Here is a 27,832-nt window from a genome sequence, read left to right as displayed (position 1 = left end):
TGGGATCCGAGCTGCATCTGTGACCTACACCACAGCGCACAGCGACACCAGATCCTTAACCCACTGAGCGAGGCCAGGAGTTGAACCCGCAACCTCATGGTTCCTAGTTGGATTGTTTCCGCTCTGCCACGACGGGAACTCCAAGGTTTAGTTGTTATATGTTTCAAAATCTAATGGCATCCTTCAACAAATTTTAAAACAGATTTTTTTATTCTTGAATTCTCTTTCTTCGGGACTAATTTCACATGATTTTTCAAGCCATACAAATTGTCTTTGGGGAACTTTGCACGAAATTCACATACTAACTTAAGATGTATCATCTTCACCGGATTCTCTTCTTAACCAGAAGCAAGGAACTTTGGCCACTTTTTGTCTCCCTTTCCTTCTCCTATTATGGTGTTTTACATTGCTTTCAAAAAGATAATTTTATTTTATTCCAAGTTGAGTCAATTCTCAAGAATGTATGGTTTTTGTTACTCTCACAGAATGAAATCTCTTTTTTCTATGTGTCCCACTGCTATAAAGAATAACATCACATTTTGAGGATTTGTCTTAGACTCCACAGCTCTTTGGCACCTCTTGACTCCAGGGATTTATAAGTATGTCATATCATCTCTCAAAAAGACTTTAATTATTCCTTTCCCGTGTCGATGCCTCTGTTTCTTGCCCTTCTTAGAATGTTGTTGTCAGCATTTCTGTATCATTCTGAGTGCCATGGTGGCAGAGGGCACACTGGCTCTGATTCTGCTTTGAAGAGCTTCTCCGTTTTCTATACTATTGGCTTGTAGTTTGGGTTTAAGAAACTTTAATACAGAAACCCTCTTTGTGAAAATATTTAGAGTTTTCCAAAGAAATGTTGATTTGACGTGACTTCTTTCTTGGCCTCTATTGAGAGGATGAAGTCATTTTACAAATTTTTCCCATTCGCATGCTGATTTAAAACCTATCCCTCGAATGGATATGTGGGCAATACAGTAATATCTGGATGCGGCTCATACCTCAAAGCTAAAAAACAAAGAACAAGCAAGTAAACAAACCAACCCTGTAGCTCAAAAAGGCTTGCGCTTCTTTATGAAAGAAACACAGTTTATTTGGGAGGGATCAGTCCCAGGAGGCCCATCACTGGCAGTCTTTGGAAGGTGCTCAGCTGATACCCAGACCACTTCTTAGCCCCCCCTGTTCATCCCTGCATTTACTTGTCCTAAGGATTGTGGTCAGGCCTTGGCCTGGCCCTGAGAAGGCTCCTCTTTGTAAGTCTTCAACTAAGCTTTGCAACCACGGTGCATTCTTTTTGGTTATTCAGCCACAGGGTTGAAACTATTAGTTACTTTCTCATACTGTGAACCACAGCAATTTTATGTCATAAGATGAACTTTATGGCCTATGATAAATAGGGTATGGGCTTTTATTACTAGATGTACACTAACTATGAACAATAAATGATAGTTTTTGTTTGTTTGTTCGTTAAGGGCCTTTAAGAGCTGCATCTGTGGCATATGGAAGTTCCCAGCCTAGGGGTCAAATCGGAGGTGCAATGGCAGGTCTACACCACAGCTCACAGCAACACTGGTTCCTTAACAGCTGAGCAAGGCCAGGGACCAATTCTTTTTTTTTTTCTTTTTGCCACATCCAAGGCATGCAGAAGTTCCTGGGCCAGGGATCAAACCTGCACCACAGCAGTGACCCAAGCCACAGCAGTGACAATGCCAAATCCTTAACTGATAGGCTACTGAGGAATTCCTATAAAATAATTATTTTAAAAAAGTATGGAGTTCCTGGATGGCTCAGGAGATTAAGGATCTGGCATCATTACTGCTGTACTTTGGGTCACTGCTGTGTCTCAGGTTTGATGCCTGGTCCTGGGAACTACACATGTCATGTTTGTGACCAAAAAAAAAAAAACAAAACCCAAACACCTATTAAGTTGGCACATATTGAAAAAAATCTAACTCATAGGAAGTGCAGGTGAAGGTATTTGCCAATATCGATGAAAATTATAAATACACATGCCTTATTAATTCCACTGTTAGGTAGGTATTGCTTATATGCAATTAAATCTGAGTGTGCTATGTATACGGATGTAAACATAGTGTATTTATAATTCGTAATATCAAAAAATCCGGAAACGTCTTAAATATATCTAAAAAAGGATTGATTAAATAAGTTCAGCGGAATCCCATGCAACTGCCAAAGAATAAGATAGATCTACGGGTCCTGATATAAAAATATGACCGAGGCATATTAAGTGAAAAACAATATATACAATAAGTATACCCTTATCTGTGTTTTTAAAAAATAAAATTAGCTTCAACATGTACAGAAAAATTCTGAAAGAATATGATTTGACTATTTACCATGAGAATAATTAAAAGTTCTTGTTTTCCCTTAAAGGTAATACAATGCTATTGCAGAAATTTTAGAAGATACAGAAGGATAGAATGATAAAAATAAGAGTTACCCAGATAAAATTAAGAATTACCCAAAACCAACTTGATGTTTTCCTTTTCCGTATTTTTTTTCAATTCATTTTTAAACTTAAAAAATTGGCACCAAATGCACATATGCTTTTATACTCAACTTTTCTCCACCAATCGGTATCATGTCATGAGCATTTTTTCATATCATTAGTTAATAATGAAAATATTTGTTCCTGAATTAGGCATTCTCTTTCTCTCATAAAGCAAGGCAGTTTTTGTTTGACCTGTCCATTGCTGGGAAGTCTGGAACAAGAGATGGAGAACAGACTTTAGAATTTGAAGATCTGCATTCAAGCCAGGCTTCTGGTTAGTTGTGTGATCCTGGGCACGTTGCGTAACTGAACTGAACCCCATTTTTCTCTTCAGTAACGTGGGTAAAAGGGTAAAAGGAAAGCCAGCCATACCTACATTGTGATGATATTGGGAGGGTTCGATGAGCTGTCACAAGCAAAGTGCTCTTTGAAGTCTGGTAGGAATCTACCTGCTACTCTAACCGAGACCCTCGATGCCCCTCCCTCAGGTCAGCTCACACCGCCTTCTCCTTACTTAACAGATTGAGGTCCTCTGGAAGGCGCCCTCCTCCTGAGCTGGGAAGCCGAGACCCACAGAGAGGGAGTTCCTTGATCCCAGGCAGCTTTCCAATCCAGGGTCTCCATTGCTGGAGAGGCCCAGCTGCCCCCCAGCAGCTTGGGGCTCCATGAAGCTACCTTATGTAAGTAAATCTCTCCTTTTTGCTTAAGGAAGACAGATACCTAAATCGCCATAAAAGAATGTGGATGTTCAGGAGTTCCCATCGTGGTGCAGTGGTTTATGAATCCAACTAGGAACCATGAGGTGGCAGGTTCGATCCCTGGCCTTGCTCAGTGGGTTAAGGATCCCGTGTTGCCGTGAGCTGTGGTATAGGTTGCAGACGGGGCTCAGATCCCGAGTTGCTATGGCTCTGGCGTAGGCTGGCGGCTATAGTTCTGATGGGACCCCTAGCCTGGGAAACTCCATATGCCGCGGGAGCGGCCCTAGAAAAGGCAAAAAGACAAAAAAAAAAAAAAAAAAAAAAAAAAAGAATGTGAATGAATGTTGAATAACAGAGATACATCCAAGGTTGTAGGGAGCACTGTGGGGTGAGGAAAGATGCCCAAGTGAGTAGCCAGGACCGGCTTCCTGTAGGAGGTGATGCTGGACCAGTAGGGAGGGTGTTTTGGGCCTGAGCGGCATGAGCCACGGTGTGGTGGTGGGAGCCATAAGCCGTTCAGGGTTGCTGGAAGGTGAAGGCATGGAGAGGCAGGTGTGAAGCTGGCTAGAGAGGGGGCCAGGGGCCCAGTCGAGAGACGTCTTGGGTGCCACGGGAAGGAGGAGGTTGGACTCCATCCTTGGAAGTCAGTGGTTCTCCATCCTGGCAGAGTTTCCTAGGGAATTTCAAAATGAAATATGGATACTTCTCCTAGCCTGTCAATTAAATCAGAATCTCTGGGGTGGAAGGTGGGCACTGGCTTTTTTTTGTTTAAGTTGCCCGGGTGATTCTAATGTGCAGATAGCATGGAGAATCTGACAGGACACCTTGCCGGATTTTAAGCTAGATAGACGTGGATTTAGAAAAATGGTCTTGGAGGGCCTGTCGTGGCATAGCGGAGACAAATCTGACTAGGAGCCATGAGGTTGTGGGTTCGATCCCTGGCCTCGCTCTGTGGGTTGAGCATCTGGTGTTGCTGTGGCTTTGGCGAAGGCTGGCAGCTACAGCTCCGATTAGACCCCTCACCTGGGAACCTCCATGTGCCACAGGTGTGGCCCTAAGAAAGGTGAAAGACAAAAAAAAAAAAAAAAAGGTCTTGTAGTTGGACTTAGAGTATGAAAAGGCAGGCGGGGAGCCTGCTGGCAACTGTCACAGTGAGCAGGTGAGGGCTGAAGTGGACGTGATGGAGGACAAAGCCGTGGGAATGGAGACAAATTTATGAATAGCTGCTTAGGAGATAAAACACTTTGAACTTGAAGATTTAGTTGATTGGAGAGGAAGGGAATGTAGCCCCCGGGGGGACCTGAGGGTCCCAGCTTGGGAAGCTGGAAATGCCTCAGACAGGAGGAGAGGGTCTGGGGGGAGGTGGTGAGTCCCACTTCGGCCATGTGGGTTGTGAGGTGGGACCTGGGTGTCCAGGAGGAAATCAGGCCTCTGGACAGACCCGTCTAAAGGTAGGGGCTGGGCCAGCTGCAAAGAATGTGCAGTCTGCTAGCTGATGGAGGATGGGTTTTTCTTTTTACCATAGAGTAAAAGAGCAGCCTCCTCCAAAGGCACTTTTCTAGCTCACCAAGGTGTTGTGGGTGTGAGAGGCAAGGGGGGGGCCCCCCACCCCAGATCAGCTCCTGAGATAGGCTGTGGTGTGGATCTTGGTGCCTTGATGTCAGGTGGCTTCTCAGTCTTCTAAAATTAGCAGAGCAGCTGTGCTCGGTGGGTGGCGATGCTGGGGCTCACTCAGCCGGGTCACTGGGCCTTCCTGCCGTGGATGCTTTGTGCGAGCAGGTCAGGGATCAAGCAAGAATCTGTTTCTTTGAAGCCTTCCCCGAGGGGCCGCGTGCCATGCCAGTGGGCTCCAAGGGAACAGAAGATGTCTTCTGTTGCCAGGGGAAAGGGAAAGACAGGGAGGGGTAGGCTAGAAGGAAGCTCGCAGGAGAGGGACTTTTCAAGAAAGTGCACTGTAGCAATGACACCCTCGAAGGCAGGTGAGGAGGTAGTTTGCATTAGAAGAGTCAGAATTAGCTCTGAAACTGAAAACGTGCTGCAGGGCTCTGTGCTTTGCACAGACGAGTGCTGTGCAAATGCTTCTTGGCTGTGACTTTTTGGCTCTCTAGAGTGGTTCAGCCTGGCCTCTGGATTAGGGTTCTGCTGCCAACCCCACCAACCAAAGGGTCTGGGGATGGGGGTGGAGGTGGGGGCAGCAGGTGTGTGTGTGTGTGCTCACAGGTGTGTGTGTGCCCACACAGACACAGGAGTTCCCATCGTGGCTTAGGAGAAACAAATCTGTCTAGTATCCATGAGGACGCAGCAGGTTTGATCCCTGGCCTCGGTCAGTGGGTTAAGGATCCAGCATTACCGCAAGCTGCAGTGTAGGTTGCAGATACAGCTCAGGCCTGGCACTGCTGTGGATGTGGTCTCGGCCAGCAGCTGCAGCTCCGATTTTTTTTTTTTTTTTTTTTTTGTCTTTTTGCCTTTTATAAGGCCACTCCCATGGCACATGGAGGTTCCCAGGCTAGGGGTCGAATCAGAGCTGCAGCTGCCGGCCTACGCCAGAGCCACAGCAATGTGGGATTCGAGCTGTGTCTGTGACCTACACCACAGCTCACGGCAACCCAGATCCTCAACCCACTGAGTAAGGCCAGGGATTGAACCCGCAACCTCATGGTTCCCAGTCGGATTCGTTAACCACTGAGCCACGACGGGAGCTCCTGCAGCTCCGATTTGACCCCTCACCTGGGAACTTCCATATACCGTGGGTGCAGCCATACAAAAGGAAAAAAAAAAAAAAAAAAAAAAAAAAACGGAAATAAACTCACTGATTTTTTTGCTTTTTGTTTTTTAGGGCCACACCTGTGGCGGCATATGGAAGTTCCCAGGCGAGGGGTCAAATCAGAGCCTACACCACAGCCAGAGCAATGCAAGATCTTTAATCCACTGAGTGAGGCCAGGGATCGAACCTGCAACCTCATGGATCCTAATCATGTTCGTTAGCCTCTGAGCCACGAAGGGAACGCCACAAAATCACAGATTTCAAAACCAGCCTCTTTATACTTTTGATCTTTGTCTTTCTTAATTTCGTTGAATAGTCAACATTTAGTTCCTTTACTTTTTATAGCTGGCAAAGGCCTTTGTAATTCTCCTCCAGGGGCCAAAAGATACCGCTGGGCCAGTGCACTCTGTATCACTCCCTCACATCCAGTGAAATAGGACAGGGCAACCCCCCACTCCAGACCCCAGGCCCTGGACCAGGTATCTCCCTGACTTCTCAGCTTCCCCTCCTCCTGCTCCTGACCTGGGATCCTGGCGACTTCTCTTTGCCTTTCTTCAGTCCCCTACCCTTATAGCCAGACTTCGGGGTGTGGAGCATGTGCAGTGGCTGCTTACACTGTAAAGTGACTCTGGACAGCTTGAGCCAACCCTGGGCTACTTGCCAGGCAAAGGGGAAACTTCCAAACATGCAGCTGATTCTGTGGATCACCTTCATAGATGAATAAGGGAGCTGTATATTGGGGGGGGGTGCTGTGGGGCTCCACAGAGAACCCATGGCCCTCCTTTATCTGTGCTCAATTTTCATTCACTCAGATGCAGAGGCTAAACCAGGAGACCCCAGAAAACATAAGATCAAAAAGTGGGTATGGCAGCGTTTCTGCATATATTATATACGATGTTCCTTTTACCTGAACCAACTGAGAGCAAATCTGCCCTCATCTGAGGGCACAAGAATAGCATAGGCAATACATCTCTGTTGTGGCACTTGAAGCTCAATTTGTCAAACTTCTCAGAATGGTGGAGCAGGATATTTTGGTGATAACTTAGCTAACGGGGCACCTGATGTGACGACAGTGAAGGCTGATGATCCAGACTCAGGGACTTCTTTCCCTTCTCATCTCTATTTGGCTGACCGTATGGAGATGCTCTCAGGATCTCCCTGTTTCTCCGAAAGTATTAAAGAAAACCAACAGTTACTGAGCAACTGGCTCTATGCATGGGGCTAAATAGATACATCTACGTAATTTAATTCTTAAAACAATTCTGTGAGGTAGGCGTCTGTGGTCCCATGTTACAGATGAGAATTCTACGAGTCACTGCAAGGTGAAGTAACTTGACAGAAGTCTGAGGGCTCGTAAGTGGTGGATTTGGGATCCTAATCCAGCTCATCTAGTATCAAAGTCCATGTACTTTCTTTTCTTTTTTCTTTTTTCTTTCTTTTTTTTTTTTTTTTTTTTTTGTCTTTTGTCTTTTTTTAGGGCTGCCCTAGTGGCATATGAAAGTTCCCAGACTAGGGGTCGAATCGGAGCTATAGCTGCCAGCCACAGCCACAGCCACAGCAACTCAGGATCTGAGCTATGTCTGCCACCTACACCACAGCTCATGGCAATGCCGGATCCTTAACCCACTGAGAGAGGCCAGGGATCGAACCTTCGTCCTCACGGATGCTAGTTGGGTTCATTAACCATTGAGCCACGACGGGAACTCCCGTGTATTTTCTTTATGCCACAATGCCTCCCAGGAAAGATCCAAATCCCTCTTTTTTTTTTTTTTTAACCAGGTTTGAAAACCTAGTAAGTAACTGTAGGAAAAAGTTTTGATAACTACAAATCGAAGTATCTCTAAGTCTTAGATTCTTAAGTATGATGCAAAGAAAATTGAAAGGGATCAGTTAAGGTTTCCCCAATTCAAAATGCATTGCTGAAGAATCCTCAAAATCAGAAATTGCACCAAGAAGGACCTACTCTCTGGTACAGGGAACTCTACTCAATGTTCTGTAATAAAAGAATATTCTTTTATGGGAAAAGAATCTGAAGAAGAATGGATATATGTGTATGTATAACAGATTCACTTTGGTACACCTGAAACTCATACAACATTGGAAAGCAACTATAGTCCAGTAAAATAAAAAAAGAAATTGCAAGTAAAAATAAAGATCTGAGCCTTTTGGTTCAGAGGTGAGAAGCTACAGAGGCTCAGTTTTACTGCAGATTCCAAAAGAGTTAATGGGTATGTACATGCTGATAGAGCAACTTTCTAAGCTGAAAGAGTGCTCGGTCACTGAAAAATGAAGGGTTCGTGATGACCACAATTTTAAAATGATTATTAGCACAAGAAATATAGACTTCTGATGGATTAAAACAGATTCTTGTTAAAAATCTGCTTTACAAAGTGCTTATGTAGTGGATAAAGACAGAAACATTAATTTCCATTTTCTGCAAGGAAAGGTTTATCCCATTTAATTCAAATCAACCCAACAATCCTCAGGCTTTAGAGACATTAGCTCATTCTCCAGATTTGACCCAGGCCAATGTACCAAAGGTACAGGCTTCAGACTTCTGAAGAAAGGCACATCATTCCAGAGGAAATGTGAACATCTTCCAGAGGCTCTGTGGATAATCCATGACTTCAATTGTTTTGCAAAGAAAGCCAGACTCAGGAGTGGCTTTTGAATTGTGACACTCCTCCTAGCACTGCAAGAACTTATTTCAAACCAACCTAGGTCCTCTGGGGGGGCTGGCTACAGTGCATTTGGTTCTGAAGTGCTCTAAACAAAGACGTATTTTCCCTTCTACTCTAAAAAGACATCTGGTCTACCAGCAGAGTCCAATGAAGGTAGATGCCACCAACACCGAGAAAACTCAAATGTTTTCTTCTCACAGTCTAACTCTATTGGAGAGATGATTTTCCCTGTTGAATATATTTTTCATGTTTAACTCCAGTTAAAGAATATGTCAGAGTCCATGTAGGCACTTGGCTGAGAGTCTTGGAAGTTGGGGTTATAAACAGAATGTGTAGCCCTTTTCTGGGGGAGCGAGAGGGGTTATTCACAGAATCTGAGTACCGGGAGGGGTTTTGGAGAATGTGTGGTAGGCAGCCTCTAAAATCATTCCCAACAAGTCCTGCCTCTCAGGATTCAGGCCCTTGTGTACTCCCCTCCCTTGGGTGTGGGGCTGGATTCAATGTGAGTCAATTCCATGGGACAGCACATGGCAAAAGTGACAGGAGGTCACAAAGGCTCTGACTTTCATTTTGCTTATTCTTTCTTGCTCACACTAAGGAAAGCCAGTTGCCATGTTATGAGCTGCCCAATGGGAAGACCCGTGTAGCAAAAGACTAAGGGAGGTCTCCAGCCAATGGTCAGTGAGGAACCGAGGTTCCATTCCAACTGCGACTCTCATTCTAGAATTCAGAGAGGGTCTGAATGCCAGCAACATCCTGGGTGAGCTAGAAAGCAGACCATCTCTGTGTTGAACCTGGAGATGACTGCAGCCCCAACTGACACCTTAACTGCAGCCACGTCAGAGGACTTGGCCTGGATTCCTGACCCCACAGAATCTGTGAAACAATAAGTTTGCTGTATGCCACTAAGGCGTGGGTTGATTAGTGTCATCTTAGATAACTAATACTTCATCCAATCCAACTTCTGTATTCTCAGTGAGCTGATGGAGACCCAGAGAGGTTTGGTACTTTGGCTTAGCTCTCAAAGACTCAGATATGACCAGAAGCCAGGCCCCCAACTCCCAGACCAAATTCTCTCTCGCCAATTTACAATGCCCTTCTGAAATTTGACATTATGGAAATTCGCCTGCCATAGCCTTATTGAAACCCTCTTTAAATGAGCCCGTGCTTTTTCCTAATAGGATAACTCTGTTGCCGGATGGACAGGAAGAGGAGGGGGCAGTGTCTGGATGCCTGATCTTGAAGCCCCATCTGTCTTTCCCATGGCCCCTGGGGCAGGGCTCCCCACTCCCAGCCAAACCCTATTCCAGGCACCGGGCTTTCTCTTCTACAGTTGGACCTCTGTATCTGCAGTTTCCACACCCATGGATTTAATCAAGCTCATATGAAAAGTGTTTGGCAGGACATAAGATTAGCATACAGAATGGGTTGCATTTCTTCACATTAACAATGAAATATCAGAAAGGTAATGTTAAAAAAAAAAGATGTCTTTTAAAATCACACCTCTCAAAATAAAATACTTAGGAATAAACCTGACCAAGAAAGCAAAAAACTTACACACTGAGAACTATAAAACATTAATAATGGAATTGAAAGTGATTTAAATAAATGAAAAGATATCCTATGCTCTTGGATTGGAAGAATTTTTTTTTTTTTTTTTTGTCTTTTTGCCTTTTCTAGGGCCACTCTCATGGCATATGGAGGTTCCCAGCCTAGGGGTCTAATCAGAGCTGTTGCTGCCAGCCTACGCCATAGCCACAGCAATGCGGGATTTGAGCTGCGTCTGCAGCCTACACCACAGCTTACGGCAACGCCAGATCCTTAACCCACTGGGCAAGGCCAGGGATCGAACCTGCAACCTCATAGATCCTAGTCGGATTCGTTTCCACCGTACCACGACAGGAACTCCAGGATTAGAAGAATTAATGTGTTAAATGGCCATATTACCCAAAGCTAGCTACAGATTTAATGTGATCCTTATCAAATTATTCATGACATTTTTCACAGAACTAGAACAAATAATCCTAAAATTTATATGAAACCATGAAAGACCCAGAATTGCCATGCAATCCTGAAGGAAAAGAACAAAGCAGGAGGCATAACCCTCCCAGACTTCAGACAATGCTGCAAAGCTATAGGAATGAAAACAGCATGGTACTGGCACAGAAATAATGGAACAGAATAGAAAACCCAGAAATAAACCCACACACCTATGATCAATTACTCTTCAACAAAGAAGGCAAGAATATACAATGGGAAAAAGACAGTTTCTCCAGCAAGTGGTATTGGGAAAACTGGACAGATGCATGTAAATTATCACACACAAAAGTAAACTCAAAATTGCTTAAAGACTTAAACATAAAATATGACATCATAAAACTCCTAGAAGAGGTCACAGGCAAAAAACATTCTCTGACAAATCATACCAATGTTTTCTTAGGTCAGTCTTCCAAGGCAACAGAAATAAAAACAGAAATAAACAAGTGGGACCTAATCAAACTTACAAGTTTTGTACAGCAAAGGATACCATGAACAAAATGAAAAGACAACCTACAGAATGAGAAAAAATATTGGCAAATGATGTGACTGACAAGAGCTTAATTTCCAAAATATACCAACAGCTCACACAACTCAATAACTAAAAAACAAACAATGCAATTGAAAAATGGACAAAAGACCTAAACAGACATCTCTCCAAAGAAATACAAATGGCCAATAGGCACATGAAAAAAAAATGTTCAATATTGCTAATTATTAAAGAAATGCAAATCAAAACTACAGTGAATTGCTACCTCCCACCAGTCAGCATGGCCATCATTAAAAAGTCTACAAACAAATGCTAGAGAGGGTGTGGAGAAAAGGGAACTCTCCTATGCTTTTGGTGGGAATGTAAATTGGTACAGTCCCTATGGAAAACAGTATGGAAGTTCTTTTAAAAAGTAAAAATAGGAGTTCCTGCTGTGGCTCAATGGGATCAGTGGCATCTCTGCAGTGTCAGGACGCAGGTTCCATCCCTAGACTGGCACAGTGATTTAAAGGATCCAGCAATGCCATAGCTGCGGCATAGGTCACAACTGAGGCTCAGCTCTGACCTCTAGCCCAGGAATTCCATGTGCCACGGTGGGGGTGGGGTGGGGGGTGGGAGGGCAAAAATGGGGAAAAAACACTAAAAATAAAATTGCCATATGATCTAGCCATCGCTCTCCTAGCATATATCTGGACAAAACTATAATTCAAAAAGATGCATGTGTCCTTATGCTCACAGCAGCACTAGTTACAATAGCCAAGACATGGCAACAACCTAAATGGCCGTGGACAGATGGATCAAGAAGATGTGGTGCATGTATACCATGGGCTACTCCTCAGCCATAAAAATGAACAAAATAATGCCACTCATAGCCATATGGATGCAGCCAGAGATTAGCATAAAGTGAAGTAAGTCAGAAAGAGAAAGATGAATACCATATGATATCACATATGTGGAATCTAAAATATGACACAAATGGGCCTATCTATGAAACAGAAACAGACTCACGGACTAGGAGAGCAGAACTGTGGTTGCCAAGGGGGAGAGAAATGGGAGAGCAATGGAGTGGGAATTTGGGGTTAGCGGACGTAAACTATTATACTCAAGGTCCTACTGTACAGCACAGGAAATTAGATTCAATGTCTATGATAAACTATAAGGAAAAGAATTTTTTTAGAAAAAAAAATGCTTTTTTAAAAAAAGAGGAGGTATAACTGAATCTCTTTGCTGCACAGCAAACATCAACATATTGTAAACCAACTATACATCAATAAAAGAGCTTTTAAAATTTTATTTATTTATTTATTTATGTTGCTTTTTAGGGCCGCACCCATGGCCTATAGTGATTCCCAGGCTAGGGGTCCAATCTGAGCTGCAGCTGCCAGCCTACGCCACAGCCACAGCAATGCAGGATCTGAGTTGTGTCTGCGACCTACACCACAGCTCATGGCCATGCCCGATCCTTAACCCACTGAGCAAGGTCAGGGATTGAACCTGCATCCTCATGGATGCTAGTCAAATTTGTTAGCAGCTGAGCCATGATGGGAACTCCAGATTTTTTTTTTTTTAATATTTGGGAGAAGAATTCCCAAAAGTTCCAAAAAGCAGCACTTAAATTTGCTGCGTGTTGGAAGCTATTTACATATCATTTACACTTATGTACAACTATTTACATAAATTACATTGTATTGGGTGTTATAGGCAATATAGAGATGAGTTAAAGTATACGACAGGAGGAATATGCAGAGGTTATATGCAAATGCTATACCATTTTATGCAAGAGACCTGAGCATCCTTGGATTTGGGGGTGCTGGGGTGGGGGTCCTGAAACCAATCTTCAGCAGAAACCAAGGGGTAACTGTACTCTGAAAAACCTTAAAATTCCCTAACCTCTCTAGATCACAGATTCCAGGATTTGACAGCCTTTCTCTCTCCTGCTACAATTTAGAGCCATCTTGTCCTGTTAATTCTTAGTGAAATGAGATATCTCTCCCCATGCCATTGTCAAGTCACAGATTTATGTGGTGTGCTCCCGCCAAAGGCCCTGGGCTAAACCTGGACCTTCTGAGGAGGAGGAGATGAGGTGACACCGGGAGAGACAGGACAGTCCCAGCAGCACAGCTCTGAGTGTCTGGATGGAGGACAGAGGGGATGGGGTCGGGGAACCTGGTGCAGCTGGGAGCAGAAGGTGGGGCTGGGCCAGGGGAGTCTCGGCCAAGGCAGAGGTGGAGATAGATAGAGTCTTTGCTGGGTGAGGGGCCCAGCCGGGGTTGTGAGCTATGGGCAGGAACAACAGTATAAGGGTCAAAACCAGACTGAGAGGCAGGAGGAGCTCACAGCTTGGGAGGCAGGACATCTAAGAGCCGAAAAAGAGCCAGACCAGGCAGGTGATCAGGAACTCAGGCCTCAAACACTGGTATCAGCATCAAGTCGGCCCAATGATGCTCAATACCAGACTTTGACTTGAAAGCAGCTGTCTGGCCAGGTGGCCTGTTTGCTCCCAGTTATGGCAGGAACCAACCCCCACGCATGGATATTCTTCATCTTCAGCAACTTTCCACCTCACACTCAGAGAAAGGAAGAAGTAGGCCAGGGCTGTTTGCCCTCCACGCCCCACAATCTGGCTCCCTGGTGGCCCTGGGGCTAAGGGTGGGGTGCCTGGTAGGGATGAGTAGACTGTGTGTTTCCACGTTTTCTGGAATATCTGTGTCTCCTCAGTGTTTGGCTGCTTTAAGATTTGGGGAGGAGTGGATGGTGGGGCCAAGAGGACAGTAGCTTTTTTTTCCTTTTTTTTTTTAGGGCCACACCTGCAGCATATGGAAGTTCCAGGGCTAGGAGTGGAACCTGCCTATGCCACAGCCCCACAGCATCGTGGGCCCTGAGCTGCATCTGTGAACTACACCGCAGCTCATGGCAATGCCAGATCTTTAACCCCCTGAGCAAGGCCAGGGATCAAACCCACATCCTATATTGGGTTCTTAACCTGCTGAGCCACAATGGGAACTCCCAGGACAGCTGCTTTTTACGATTCCAGATGTATCCACAGAAATCTTCAACTCTGGAGGGATTGCCAAGCAGGAGAGATGAGCTACCTCTTCCTGCCAGCTGGTGGATACTCTAGTGAATTTATGGACCATTTCTCAGCTTTTTGTTCCTGAAATGACCTTTGTATGGAATGGAGCAGGGATCATGAAATGGCAGCCCACTGGGTCCTACCCTCTGACAAATTTTATTTGATTCAGCTGAGTATTAAGAAATATATACAGAGACAGCTGCTTAAAAATCAGGGTACTTGGAGTTCCCATCATGACTCAGCAGAAACGAATTGGACTAGTATCCATGAGGACGCAGGTTCGATCCCTGGCCTCACTCAGTGGGTTAAGGACCTGGCGTTGCCGTAAGCTGTGGTGTAGGTCACTGAGGCGGCTCAGATCCCGTGCTGCTGTGGCTTTGGAATAAGCTGGCAGCTTCGGCTCCAATTCAACTCCTAGCCTGGGAACCTCCATATGATGCAGGTATGGCCCTAAAAAGACAAAAATTTAAAAAAAAATTAAGGTACTTGACTCAAGTCCAGATTTCTGGCTTCTCTGGCCAGGTCGGGCCCCCTTCCCCTGCAGTGTCGTGGTGCAGAGGCAGGCAGCCTTTCCCACAGGGAGCCAGCACGCTCTTGGGTCCAGGCCTCTTTGGCACACACTCGCATGACCCAGGCCCAAGTGCTGGAACCCCGTCTGTTTTCCTCATCTATCTTATCTTCCTGGCCCATCCCCACCTGAGATTTTACTTCATGAAACTGAAGGATCAACCTGGCCCAGGAGGGGCTACTAGCATCATAACACAAAGACCAAACTTCCTATATTTCCTGTACATTTGTGATACCTGGGAAAGGATTTTCATAATCTCCCTAATTACACGTCTGCTCCATTTTATTCTTTCCTTTGTCTTGTACTTTAAAGAGCTCTCATAATAGAAATTGTCTGCAAGAGCCAACTGCATTGATATCATTAGCATGATAATACTGGTCAAAGATAAATTAGTTCTGCACAAACACAAGCCAAATAGACGGAACCAGTACTCATTAACCCAAAGAGGTGTAGATTATATCCAGAGATGCTAGTTTGGTCAAAAGTCATCTGCTGTGATTAAATAAAGTAGCTGAATTAGAATAACAGGGCAGCTGCTAACCTCATTGTTGATTTCATCAGGAGACAAGGGACTGGGGAACCCTGAGGATGATTCCTGAGTCTCATCCAAAAAGAGGCACAGGAGAGTGATTTTCCCATCTAGTGGCACATTATTAGCTAGCAAATGAGTATTCCTACTGAAGTTCAAGAGATGAATTGGATTATTTGCTTCTGCTCCAGTTGTTTTTAATGTGCACCTTACATGATCACACTTAACTACCACTACACAAAACAAGTCTCCCACCCAGCTGTTCAATACGTTCCAATTTCATGTGAAATGTGCTTCTCAGAAAGATCACCCAGAACCAGTGGATTCTAGATTCTAGTTTGGCTTAATCGCTATCTTGCACTATAATATTGAACAAGTGATTTTTTTTTCTGCACCCCCTCCCCCATTTTCCATGTCTCCCATTCTGGGAATCATGGGCGTGAGTTCTAGGTCTGTAACAAAGGCCATTTTTTATTAAAAAAAAATTTTTTTTTTGTCTTTTTGCCATTTCTTGAGCCATTCCCACAGCATATGGAGGTTCCCAGGCTAGGGGTTGAATTGGAGCTGTAGCCGCCGGCCTACACCAGAGCCACAGCAACATGGGATCCAAGCCGCGTCTGCAACCTACACCACAGCTCACGGCAACACCGGATCCTTAACCCACTGAGCAAGGCCAGGGATCGAACCCTCAACCTCATGGTTCCTCGTTGGACTTGTTAACCACTGAGTCACAACGGGAACTCCAACAAAGGCCATTTGTATTAAGACTGAGGAATAGGAAGAGAGACAGTGAGAATGTGTGACCTGGAGTGCCCTCCGGAAGGACTGAACTATCAATGGTCACTTCTGTCCTTAGAATGGTCTCTCCTGGATATCACAAGGGGTTGCGGTTTTGGAGGCTCACACGAGGAAAGGTAGCTAATTTTAAAAAGTAGGAGATAAAGTTAAAAAAACTACCTATATCAAAGTATAAGGAAACATACTACTATATACAGAATCAATAAGTAACAAGGACCTGCTGTATAGCACAGGGAAATCTACTCAATACTCTGTGATAGTTGATATGGGAAAAGAATCTGAAAAAGAATGGCTATACATACATATATATCATACATATGTGTATATACATCATATATGTATATATGCATATGTATATCATAAATGCATGTATTGTATATACATGATATACGTGTATATGTGTGTGTATATATTATATATGTATGTGTGTGTGTGTGTGTGTGTGTGTATATATATGACTCACTTTGCTGTATACCTGGAACTAACACAACACTGTAAGCCAACTATACTTCAATAAATTAAAAAAAAAAAAAACAGAACATAGATCAACACAGTGTTTCTAATTAGACGAGGAACTAGGTCTACAAAGGATTTAACTAAGAAACTAGGACTTCTTTTGTTACTCAAACATATACCCTCTGGCAGTCTCTGCGGGCAGGCAGCTGGTTCTACCACACGATTAAGGGGAACCCGCAAATGACTGTCCCTAAAGAAAGGAATCAAATCCACTTCCACTTGCTGTTCTGATGTCCTGTGTTAATTTAACCGAGAGATGTGTACTGAGCCTGCCCAGTGCAGAGACCTGCCTAATAAATACCGATAAACTCAACAATGCCCCACTCTCAACTTGAAGGTTCCTCTATTTAATGTCTTGCCTACCTGCCTCCCATCGGGATTGAAATCTTATTAAGGAGGCATGTCAAGCTGTACATGTGCGTGAGAAGGACAAGCACATGGCAAATAAGACATCTATCTGTGTGAGGACCACCAACATGCTACAGCACCATGGTGTACACACAGGCAAACCTCACCCTCTCATCTTGTGGGTATGCAATAATTTAAATTTTCACTCTAATCTCGCCTCAAATATCTGACTTTTAAATTTGTTTTTTTTTTTAATTTTTAAATGATTTTTATTTTTTTCCATTAGAGTTGGCTTACAGAGTTCTGTTAATTTCAACTGTACAGCAAAATGACCCAGTCACACACATATCTATATACAGACATTCTTTTTTCTTACATTATCCTCCATCATGCTCCATCATAAGTGACTAGATATAGTTCCCTGTGCTATACGGCAGGATCTCATTCTTATCCACTCCAAATACAACCCTTTGCGTCTTTGTTTTGTTTTTAATGTGATGTGAACTTAAGACTCTTTCCCTCTCCTCCAGAAGCTCTCCGGGGAATACATGCCTCGTGGAGGACGGAGAGGTTAAAATCCCACTGTTTTGTTTGTCCCTGCGATGCCTATTATTTTCTCCCATTCCAAGTAGGAGTATTTACCTCCAACTAAGCCGAAGTTAAAATGCTCAGTTCTTAGTTTTTTTTTTTTTGTTTTTTTTTTTTTTTAATAATTCATACTTGGTGAGATGTGCAGTTTTGGGGGAAAAAGAGAACTCAGAACAACAAGGAGAAGACTAACTCTTTAGAGACTTATTAGTGTGGGACACCTGTGCTGGTGGGACAACCGAGGTGCTGAGGGGACTCCCCAGACCCCCACACAATGTCCATTAGCCTGCCCCCCACCCCTGGTCCCCCCTGCCAGGGAGCTGAGTGCAAATGCCCATCTTGGCTGCAGCAAAAAGGGATGCTTCTTCTTCCTCTTCCTTCTTTCCTCCTTCAAATAACCTTTTCCTGCCGTTCTCTTGTGGCTCTGTAGGTTAAGGATCTGGCGTTGGCATTGCAGCAGGTACCGCTATGGTTTGGGTTGGATCCCTCACCTGGGAACTTCAACTTGCCGTGTGTGCGTGTGACAAAAACAAAACAACCTTTTCCTGACCAAAGACTCAGGGTAGGACACGTTTTCTCTCTTCTAGTTAAAAAAACACACGCTCTGCACCTCCAGTTTCTTCTACCTGGTCCATCACAGCCTCCCCTTTCTGCTTTGCTAAAGAGAGCCATTCAACGTCAGAGCCCCCCAGCCCAGCCTAGTTCAGCTCCTAGCCCACCCAGCCCCCACCCCAGGCCTCTGCAGGGAACCTTGCCCCCTTGAAGGCCGGGAATCTTGAACTTTGCTGAGCCCCCGGGACTGGCTCTTGATCACTCTGGGGGCATTTTCTTTGAATGCAATCCAGTTTCTCTGATTCCCACGTCCCAAGAAGCTGCTCTCTGTCCAATGGAACATTCGGCTGCTGTGTGCTGTGTAGCAGTCTTATTTTGTTCCTTTCATTAGGGAATGTTCCCGTCAGGGGCCTGCGTGTTGAAAAGGCTCCATGCTCACAAAGAGGGTGGCTTTGTCCCTCCTCCTTCCATGACCTCTGTCAGGAGTTCTTTGAGGCTCCAGACAAGGCCCTGATATAATTTTGAGCTTTGCAAAGAAACTACTAGCCAGGCTGCCTGGATATATTAAAATGTCATCTCTATATTTTGGACATGAGTGGCTTGTTTAGTTAATGCTAGAGGGGGGAAATAGAGTTTGCTCTCAAGGGAGGGAAGCAGAAGGAGAAAACAGGCATACGAACAGCTGACAGCGTTCCAGCCACTTTGTCCCAAAGAGTCAAATCTACCATTAGATCGAAAAATCATCAGCTAATTCTAGTCCCCTGGGAATGGTGCTGGGGCTCCAACAGAGGTGTTGAAAGGCTCCTCAACGTGGAGGCAGAAGGTAAATTCTACTTTATTAAATCAGATTCTTAAAAAGGGAAGCAGAGCTCCTTAACATTTGTTATTAATTATGTGCCAGGCACTGGGCTTGGTGCTTTTATGTAAGTTACTTAATTTAACACTCATAGCAACTTGGAAACTAGGTATTATTACTCCTGAGCACCTCTGGATTTGCTTTATTTTTATTTACATTCTTATCATTCACATCCCTGCTTGGTCAGGTCAAATACCTCCTTTTTTTGTTGTTGCACCTGTGGCATATGGAAGTTCCCAGGCCAGGGATTGAACCCAAGCCACAGCAGTGACAACACCAGATCCTCAACCCTTCAAGCCACACAGGAACTCCTCAAATATCTCCTTGCACAAGCCTTTCCTGAGCCCCGAGTCCATAACCACAGCATCTGTCATTCCCTACCTTATTCAAATGACTCTCTTGAGGTTATTACCTTCTGGGTGAATCCCTCCCAATTCCAATATGTTAATTCTCTTCTCAGCTACATTTAGTTTAGAATTTATCCTATGGAATTAAAAAATTTCAATGGAACATTGTAAACCGATTGCACTTTAATACAAAATAAATTAATTAAAAAATGACAATCATTCGAAAATACAATAGGAGTTCCTGTTGTGGCTCAGGGGTAACAAACCCAACTGGTGTTTCATGAGTCTGTGGGTTTGATCCCTGGCTTTGCTCAGTGGGTTAAGGACCCGGCATTGCCGTGAGCTGTGGTGTAGGTTGCAGATGTGGCTCGGATCTGGCACTGCTGTGGCATAAGCCAGCAGCTGCAGCTCCGATTCAACCCTTAGGCTGAGAATTTCCACATGCTGTGGGTGCAGTCCTAAAGAGACCAAAAAAAGAAAAAGAAAAAGAAAGAAAAAAAGAAAAGACAATAAAACATAGAGAATGATTTTTAAAAAGTTTCAATGATTATAATTTCTTTCTTTCTTTTTTTTTTTTTTTTTCGGTCTTTTTAGGGCCAGTGGTCTTATCAGAACTGTAGCTGTCAGCCTACATCACAGCCACAGCCATGCCAGATCTGAGCCATGTCTGTGATCTACACCACAGCTCACAGCAACGCAGGATGCTTAACCCACTGACCGAGGCCAGGGATCATACCTGCATCCTCATGGGTGCTAGTCAGATTTATTTCCACTGAGCCATGATGGGAACTCCTAATTTCTTAATTTCTAATTTCATATCCACCTGTGTTTCATTTCTGCCTATTTTTGTAATGCCTTCATGTATCTCTTCGAGGATTCTAAATGAATATATTTTTCAGAATTTTTTTTTTCATGTAATTTTGTATTGTGAGTGCTTCTTCAGTTGGACTTTATATGTGCAAATCTTTTGCAACCTGGTTTTATTACTGGAACCAATTTTAACTGGAACCAATTTTTGTTGTTGTTGTTGTTGTTGTTATTGTTGTTGTTGCTATTTCTTGGGCCGCTCCTGCGGCATATGGAGGTTCCCAGGCTAGGGGTCGAATCGGAGCTGTAGCCACCGGCCTACGCCAGAGCCACAGCAACGCGGGATCCGAGCCGCATCTGCAACCTACACTACAGCTCACGGCAACGCCCGGATCGTTAACCCACTGAGCAAGGGCAGGGACCGAACCCGCAACCTCATGGTTCCTAGTCGGATTCGTTAACCACTGCGCCACGACGGGAACTCCAGAATTTTTATATTATTTTGCTTTTTTTCTAGAAAAACTCATATTCCAAGTGTTGACTTTATGGGTTGTCTTTCTTGGTGTAAGATTTCTTCAGGCATTTTCAAATTGGGTTTACAGGATCAGTATGTTCAACGTCTTCCCCCTGCTTTCTTTCTCTCCATACCTCTGCCTTTCTGGGCTTGAGCTTGAGCCTGGCTCTCCAGACACTAAGCTACCCCCCCACCACCGGGTACACAGCCTGGGCTATGGTGCACATCCTGTCTTCCGGGCTCACTTTACTGGCCAGCGAAGCCCTGCCCCGAATTCTGGTTGTGAGCTCTGAGCCTGTCTCTAGTTCCCATGTCTCCCATGGAGCCCTTCTCCCTGAGGTGTACCTGCAGAAGCCAGACTCACAGCGCCTACTACGTACTTTCCGATCCAGAGGCTGGCAGGCCCTCAGATCAGCCTGGACGCATCACTTTGCATTTCAATTCTGTTCCAGGACCATGGACACATGTAACTTATTTTTGAGTGTGGTTATGACTTTTAAAATCCTCTGTTAGGTGTTCTCTATCATTGCCATGTGTTGCAGCAGAGGGAGCTTCAAAGCATGGGCTTACAAAGCCACTGAACCTGGTAACTGGGAATACGAACTGGGGAAAATATCAATAGTGGGAGAGAACAGGGAGGTGAAAAATGGGCAGTCATGTGCAGGTCGGAAGAGTAAAGAACTTAAAAAAATGACGAGTCCAGGTATCACTGGTGAGTTGATGTGCGGGAAGCCCAGTTATTAAAATGGGAAGAGGAATTCCTGTCGTGGCTTCAGAGTTCCCATCGTGGTGCAGTGGAAACAAATCTGACCAGCATCCATGAGGACATAGGTTCAATCCCGCAGCTTGCTCAGTGGGGAAGGATCCAGCGTTGCCATGAGCCCTGGTGTAGGCCGAAGAAGACTCGACTTGGATCTGGCGTTGCTGTGGCTGTGGTGTAGGCTGGCAGCTACAGCTCCAATTCCACCCCTAGCCTGAGAACGTCCATATGCTGCCGGTGTGGCCCTAAACAGACAAAAAAAAAAAAAAAAAAAAAAAAAAAAAAAGGAAGAAAAGCCATATAATTTCGAATGAGATTGAATGGTCTTGACTTTCCAAGGCCTCCCTCCCTCTCAAACCTCCTCTCTCTCACCCCCTTTCATGTTGGTATAACCTCTAGGATGATCGGCCACTTTGGTTTGCCTAGGACTGTCCTGCTTTGAGCAGTGGAAGTCCTGCTTCCTTGGAAGGCCTCAGTCCTCAGCAATCTGGGATGGTCGGTCTCCTGAACCCCCATCCTTCTCCTTGTGAGCCCTAACAAAGGACCTCCCCTAGCAACACTGACTTCACTGAGGGTGACTTCAGGGGACAATAATGGTAGCAGGGAGGCAACAGGAGCAGGCAATAGGCTGCCGCCGTCTCTGTTCGGGTGGAGGAAGCCACAGCCCAAGAAATACCTTTCACTTTGACCTGCATAGAAATGTAGATGAGAAAGGGCTCTTTGAAGTATATGATTCTCAGAATTGTACTTACTTGGAGAAATCTGAATAACTACTGCCAAGGGTGTTTATCCTTCCTTATGTATTGGGTTCTGATACTACTTTCTTTGGGAAAGAAAGATTCTACAAACATGAGTTAATTTCTCTGTGGTCTTCTCAAGTTCAATAAGCCACACTGTCATTCTTTAAGGATATAGTATTAGCTAATACTCAGTTCCACTGACTTCAGGTTCATCATCAGTGTCAAAATCATACGTCCTTTCACTACGTTCAAAGTACCTTTATCTTAGGAAAACAACGGTCAGTTTTACAGCAGTCATCACCACAGCCAAAAATATGCTGCTAAGGTTGCCCTTGACCATCAGCAGTCATGGCTAACACAACACTGATTTTGTCTGTTTGATGGTGGAGGGTGCAGCCACAATGTACCTTGACTCCGGGAATAAATTAAGATTGATAAATTCAGTTCAGTCCCGGCTGTAGTGTTTCTCTTTGAAAAATACTTTCTCTTCCTCCCTTGCTGCTAAGAGTGACATGTTACCAACTGGGACCAATGAGATATAAAATAAAAGTTGACTGGGAGTTTTCCAGGAAACGTTTTGCTTTTCTGATACAAGGGACAGACCTGAAGGAAAGCTTATCGCCATCCCTTTTCCTCTTCTTCCTATCTGGAAGACAGATGTGATGCCTGGACAAAGTCAGCCACATTAAATCCATGAGACAATGAGCATGATGATGAAAAACAATATGCCTAATAAGTCAGGGTTAGAAAGAGAAAGAGTCTACGCCCTTTTTCCCCCACATCTGTGGCATGCAGAAGTTCCCGGGGCCAGGGATTGAACCGGTGCCACAGCAATCACAATGCTGGATCCTTAACCATTAGGCCACCAGGGAACTCTGAGCCTAAGCCTTTGATAACACAGTTGAGCTCTCAGACCAGCCCTGAGACCATACCTCTAGATACTTTCATACTAAAATCTTTCTATACATATTAGAAATACAGTCTCATCTGGACTATATTGTTTGGGGGCAAAAGGAAATAGGCTGAGAACTGGCAGATCTTCCAGGGCAAAGTTTTTGCTGTGGGTCTGGATTAAATCCACTGTGAGAGCAAGACAACTGCCTTTAGTGGGCTGGGAGTTGTACCTAAGCACCTGTTCCCATCTATAGGATTAAAGAGGCTTCAGCCAGTACTCAAGTGGACAATGAGCCCAACCCAAGGCAGTCCAAGGAGACTCTCTGTTGGTGGGAGGATAGATTTTAACTTGGTCGAGGATGAGTAAAGAGGTCAAAAATGAATTAAGTGGGGAAATGTAGTAGAATAAGGTAAAAGGAACATCACTGCAAAGACTCAGAGGAAGAACTTGCTTCTGAAAATGGTTTATTGCAGGAACCATACTTGGGGAAATGCGTGACATCCCTAATAGAAAAAGATAGGGAGGAAGAAAAAAAAGAAAAAAAAAAAAACGCTAATAGAAATCCAAAGAAATAAATACATTAAGAATGAACCACAGGACTTTTTAAAATCAATCCCTTTTTTTTTTTTTTGCCTTTTGCTTTTTAGGGCTGCATGGGCAGCATGTAGAAGTTTCTAGGCTAGGGGTCGAATGGGAGATGCAGCTACCTGCCTACACCACAGCCACAGTAACACTGGGTCCGAGTCACATCTGCAATCTACACCACAGCTCATGGCAATGCGGGATCCTTAACCCACTGAGCAAGGCCAGGGATCAAACTCGCATCTTCATAGACACTGCCAGGTTCTTAACCCTCTGAGCCACAACAGGAACTCTAACCATAGGACTTTTGAATACCATTAACCTCTACAATCTACTGTGGACCAGCACTGCACTAGGAGCTGGGGCTCAGAGGTGGTATAAGCATGGCCCTCAGCCATCAAGGGCTCATAGTGCAGTGACCCCATTCCAACCAAATAACTTATTCAGAATTGAACTGTAACAGTGAACTACGATACCATGAGATCCTACTGTACTTAAAAGTGTTATTTTCTGGACACAGTCACTATATGGGAAAGAAATCATATTACTATCTCCTAAGTAAGTAAATATAGAAGGGAGGCACAGAGAAATGGAGACCACTGAATGTTGTATTGAGCATTGGTTGGTTCATGCAAGGCACTCTAAGAAAATCCACTGTTCTTCAGAAGATATATATTTGTCCTTGTTCAACAAGGAAGTGGTGGATGGTACCCAGGAAGAGAGGCCGGGGAAGGAGAATAACAAAAGCTGTTGCCTCTATGCAATCAGGATTCAGCCCTCGAGCTGAGCCGTAAGCTCTCTGAGATCTCAGATGACTCTGTATCAGCACAGGGACACAGTGGGGAAGCTCAGCCACTGCTTCTGCTATTGACAATTGCTGATACAATCCTGGTCACCCCTCTACCCCCAGCCTTCCTCTGAAAACAGAAATTAAGCCAAGGCACTCAGAACTTCCTATCCTCTCTTCCTTACCCCTGAGGAAATGCCAGTTCATAGCAGACAAGTATGCGGGACAAGGGGGGAGGTAGGAGAGGACAATTATTTCTCAATTCATTGTTTAAGCTCTTCTCACCAGGACCCTGCCTCCTGGGTCCCCTTGATGGACCTACGGGCGGGAGCAGGCCACAAACTGGGCCAGTTATAGAGCACATCAGGCCCTGGGCACTGTGGCTGGATAAGGGATAGACAGCAGACCAATGGGCCAACTGGAGTGTACCATTGGAATTTATGACCACAAAGCACCGTGCCCACTTTCTCTCTGTGATGGAAACTAGAAACTCTAAGCTCATCAAGTGGAGGGATCCAGCCTGAGGTAGATGGAATGATACCAGCACCTGGAGATGCAGTATGACAGGTATTTCCAGCTATTCCCAAGGTACAGCCATCCTGCAGTCATATTAGTCTTCCAGATACATCTTCCTTTGAGTCTAAATGAGTTTAAACTGGGTTTTTACATTTACAACCAAAAAAAAATAATAATAATAATAAAATAAAACCCCAAACAAAAAACCAAGACACTGATTGTTGTACCTTTTACACATTTTGGCTTTCCAAAGAAAATTTATTCCTGATTATAAAAATGAGACACCAATGGGACCTAACCAAACTTATAAGCTTTTGCACAGCAAAGGAAACCATTAAAAAAAAACAACAAACCTATGGAACGGGAGGAAATAGTTTCAAATGATGCAAATGACAAGGGCTTAATCTCTAAAATATACAAAAAACTTATACAACTCAATAGCAAAAAACAAAACAAAACAAAAAAACCCAACAACCCAATTGAAAAATGGGCAGAAGATCTGAACAGACATTTCTCCAAAGAAGACATATAGATGATCAACAGGCACATGAAAAAATACTCAACATCACTAATTATTAGAGAAATGCAAATCAAAACTACAACCTCACACTGGTCAGAATGGCTATGACTAACAAATCAGCAATAACAAATGCTGGAGAGGGTGTGGAGAAAAGGATACCCTCCTTCACTAATGGTGGGAGTGTAAACTGGTAAAACCATTATGGAAAACAGCACAGAGGTACCTCAGAAAACTAAAGACAGAACCTGCCATATGACCCAGAAATCCCACTCCTGGGCATATATCCTGACAAAACTTTCATGGAAAAAGATACATGAACCCCTACATATCTTTACTGCAGCACTTTCACAATAGCCAAAACATGGAACCACCTAAATGTCCATCCACAGATGAATGGATTAAGAAAATGTGGCACATATACATAATGGAATATACTACTCAGCTATAAAAAGAACAAAATGATGCAGCAACATGGATGGAACTAGAGAGTCTCATACTAAGTGAAGTAAGTCAGAAAGAAAAAGACAAATACCATATGATGTCACTTATGTCTGGAATCTAATATATGGCACACAAGAACTTATCTACAGAGAAGAAACAAACTCATGGACATGGAGAACAGACTTGTGGTTGCCAAGGGGGAAGGGGAGGGACTGAGGGTTTGGGGTTAGTAGATGCAAACTATTGCATTTGGAGTGGATAAGCAATGAGATCCTGCTGTATAGCACAGGGAACTATATCTAGTCACTTGTGATGGAACAGGATGGAGGATAATGTGAGAAAAGGAATGTATCTATATATGTATGACTGGGTTGTTTTGCTGTACAGCAGAAATTGACAGAACATTGCAAATCAACTATAACAAAAAAATTTTAAATGACATAAAAATTTTCAAATAATATTGAAAAGTATAATACACTTTAAAAATTACTATAATTCCACCATCCAGATATGTCTTTTCGTATTCATAAGGCACTTCTTTCTTTTGGAAGATAAACAGATAATTTTACAAAAGTACCATTTCACCTAAAATACATTTTTGTGGGAGTTCCCATTGTGGTGCAGCAGAAATAAATCCAACTAGTATCAGTGAGGATGCGGGTTCGATCCCTGGCCTCAGTGAGTGGGTTGGGGATTTGGCTTTGCCATGAGCTGTTGGTGTAGGTCACAGATGCAGCTCAGATCTCATGTTGCTGTGGCTGTGGCTGTGGCTGTGGCTGTGGCCATCAAACGGCAGCTTCGATTTGACCCCAGTAGTCTGGGAACTTCCATATGCCTCTGGTGCAGCCCTAAAGAGCCCTAAAAAGCAAAATGTATGTGTGTGTGTATTTGTCACTTTTATACAGTCTACATTTTAAAAATGGGTGCACAGCATTTTATTACATTACATCACCATAATGAATGTATCTAGTCCCTTTTGTTGGACATGTAGGTTGTTTTGAAAGCTCCACTATTATAAAGACAACGAACATCTTTGTATGCACATTTGGGGACCCTTGATTACCACTTAAGGATACATTTCTCCCTTCTCAAATTCTAATGCTGTTATTTGTCTTTTGGAACTCAATCAATTTTGGCAACTCTTCCTGTGGCCTGGCCTATCAGTATCATATATGTCCTCTTGATTCATTCCTCATTCATTCATTCACACTGTCAGTAAATATTTACTGAGCATATATTGTGGTGCCAGACACAGTATTAGATTTAGGAAAACAAATGTGGATAAATTTGGGGGTTTATCCTTAAAAGGAAGGAAAAATGTGCATCTATTGAAATCTCTGTGCCAAACACTGTACAAGATTCTTTATCTCATTTACTCTTCATTAAAAAAAAAAAAAGAAACAAAACATCAACCCCCTGCAATGGTTAGTATTCTTTCTCTTGTGTAAACAAAGAAAAGGAAGGAGAGCAATGCTGAGCAACTTGTCCAAGATCCTACTGTTATTAAGACCAAAGCTGAAATTCAAACCCAGTTCTGTCTGGTCTCTTTTTGTCACACCTAGTTTAAGGAGAGAGATGTGAAAACAAATGACAAAAGCAAGCTGTAAGAGCTTTGTAAAATCTGAACAAAAGGATGTATTTAGGTCTATCAACCATGATGACAGCAGAAGCAGACCTCAGACAAGTCTTGCAGGCAGCCTTTTTTTTTTTTGGTCTTTAGGGCCGCACCCACGGCAACTGGAGGTTCCTAGGCTAGGGGTCAAATCACAGCTGCAGCTACCGACCCACACCACGGCCTCAGCAATGTCAGATCCAAGCCACATCTGCGACCTCCACCACAGCTCACGGCAACGCCGGATCCTTAACTCACTGGGTGAGGCCAGTGATGAAACCCTCAACCTTATGGTTCCTAGTTG

General features: G+C 43.9%; 1 long non-coding RNA gene across 4 annotated transcripts in view; it reads right to left on the bottom strand.

The window, feature by feature from the left end:
• Window positions 1-27,832, bottom strand: part of LOC110255517 — a 90,608-nt gene that overhangs the window by 28,432 nt on the left and 34,344 nt on the right. Inside the window, exons 4-5 of one of the 4 annotated variants that reach the window (XR_002335946.1) lie at window positions 4,817-5,078; window positions 3,524-3,880 (exon numbers count right to left, since the gene is read on the bottom strand). The exons of 1 other annotated variant lie outside the window; for it this stretch is intronic. This is a non-coding gene — a long non-coding RNA (uncharacterized LOC110255517). Of the gene's footprint in view, window positions 1-51; window positions 1,006-3,523; window positions 3,881-4,279; window positions 5,079-27,832 lie in introns of those variants that run through there. 2 more of the 4 variants (XR_002335948.1, XR_002335945.1) reach the window with 2 other exon arrangements.

Source organism: Sus scrofa, chromosome 9 (assembly GCF_000003025.6).
Source record: "Sus scrofa isolate TJ Tabasco breed Duroc chromosome 9, Sscrofa11.1, whole genome shotgun sequence".
Lineage (NCBI taxonomy): Eukaryota > Metazoa > Chordata > Mammalia > Artiodactyla > Suidae > Sus > Sus scrofa.
Note: the sequence above shows the minus strand (reverse complement) of the source record. Positions and strands in the feature narration are given on the sequence as shown.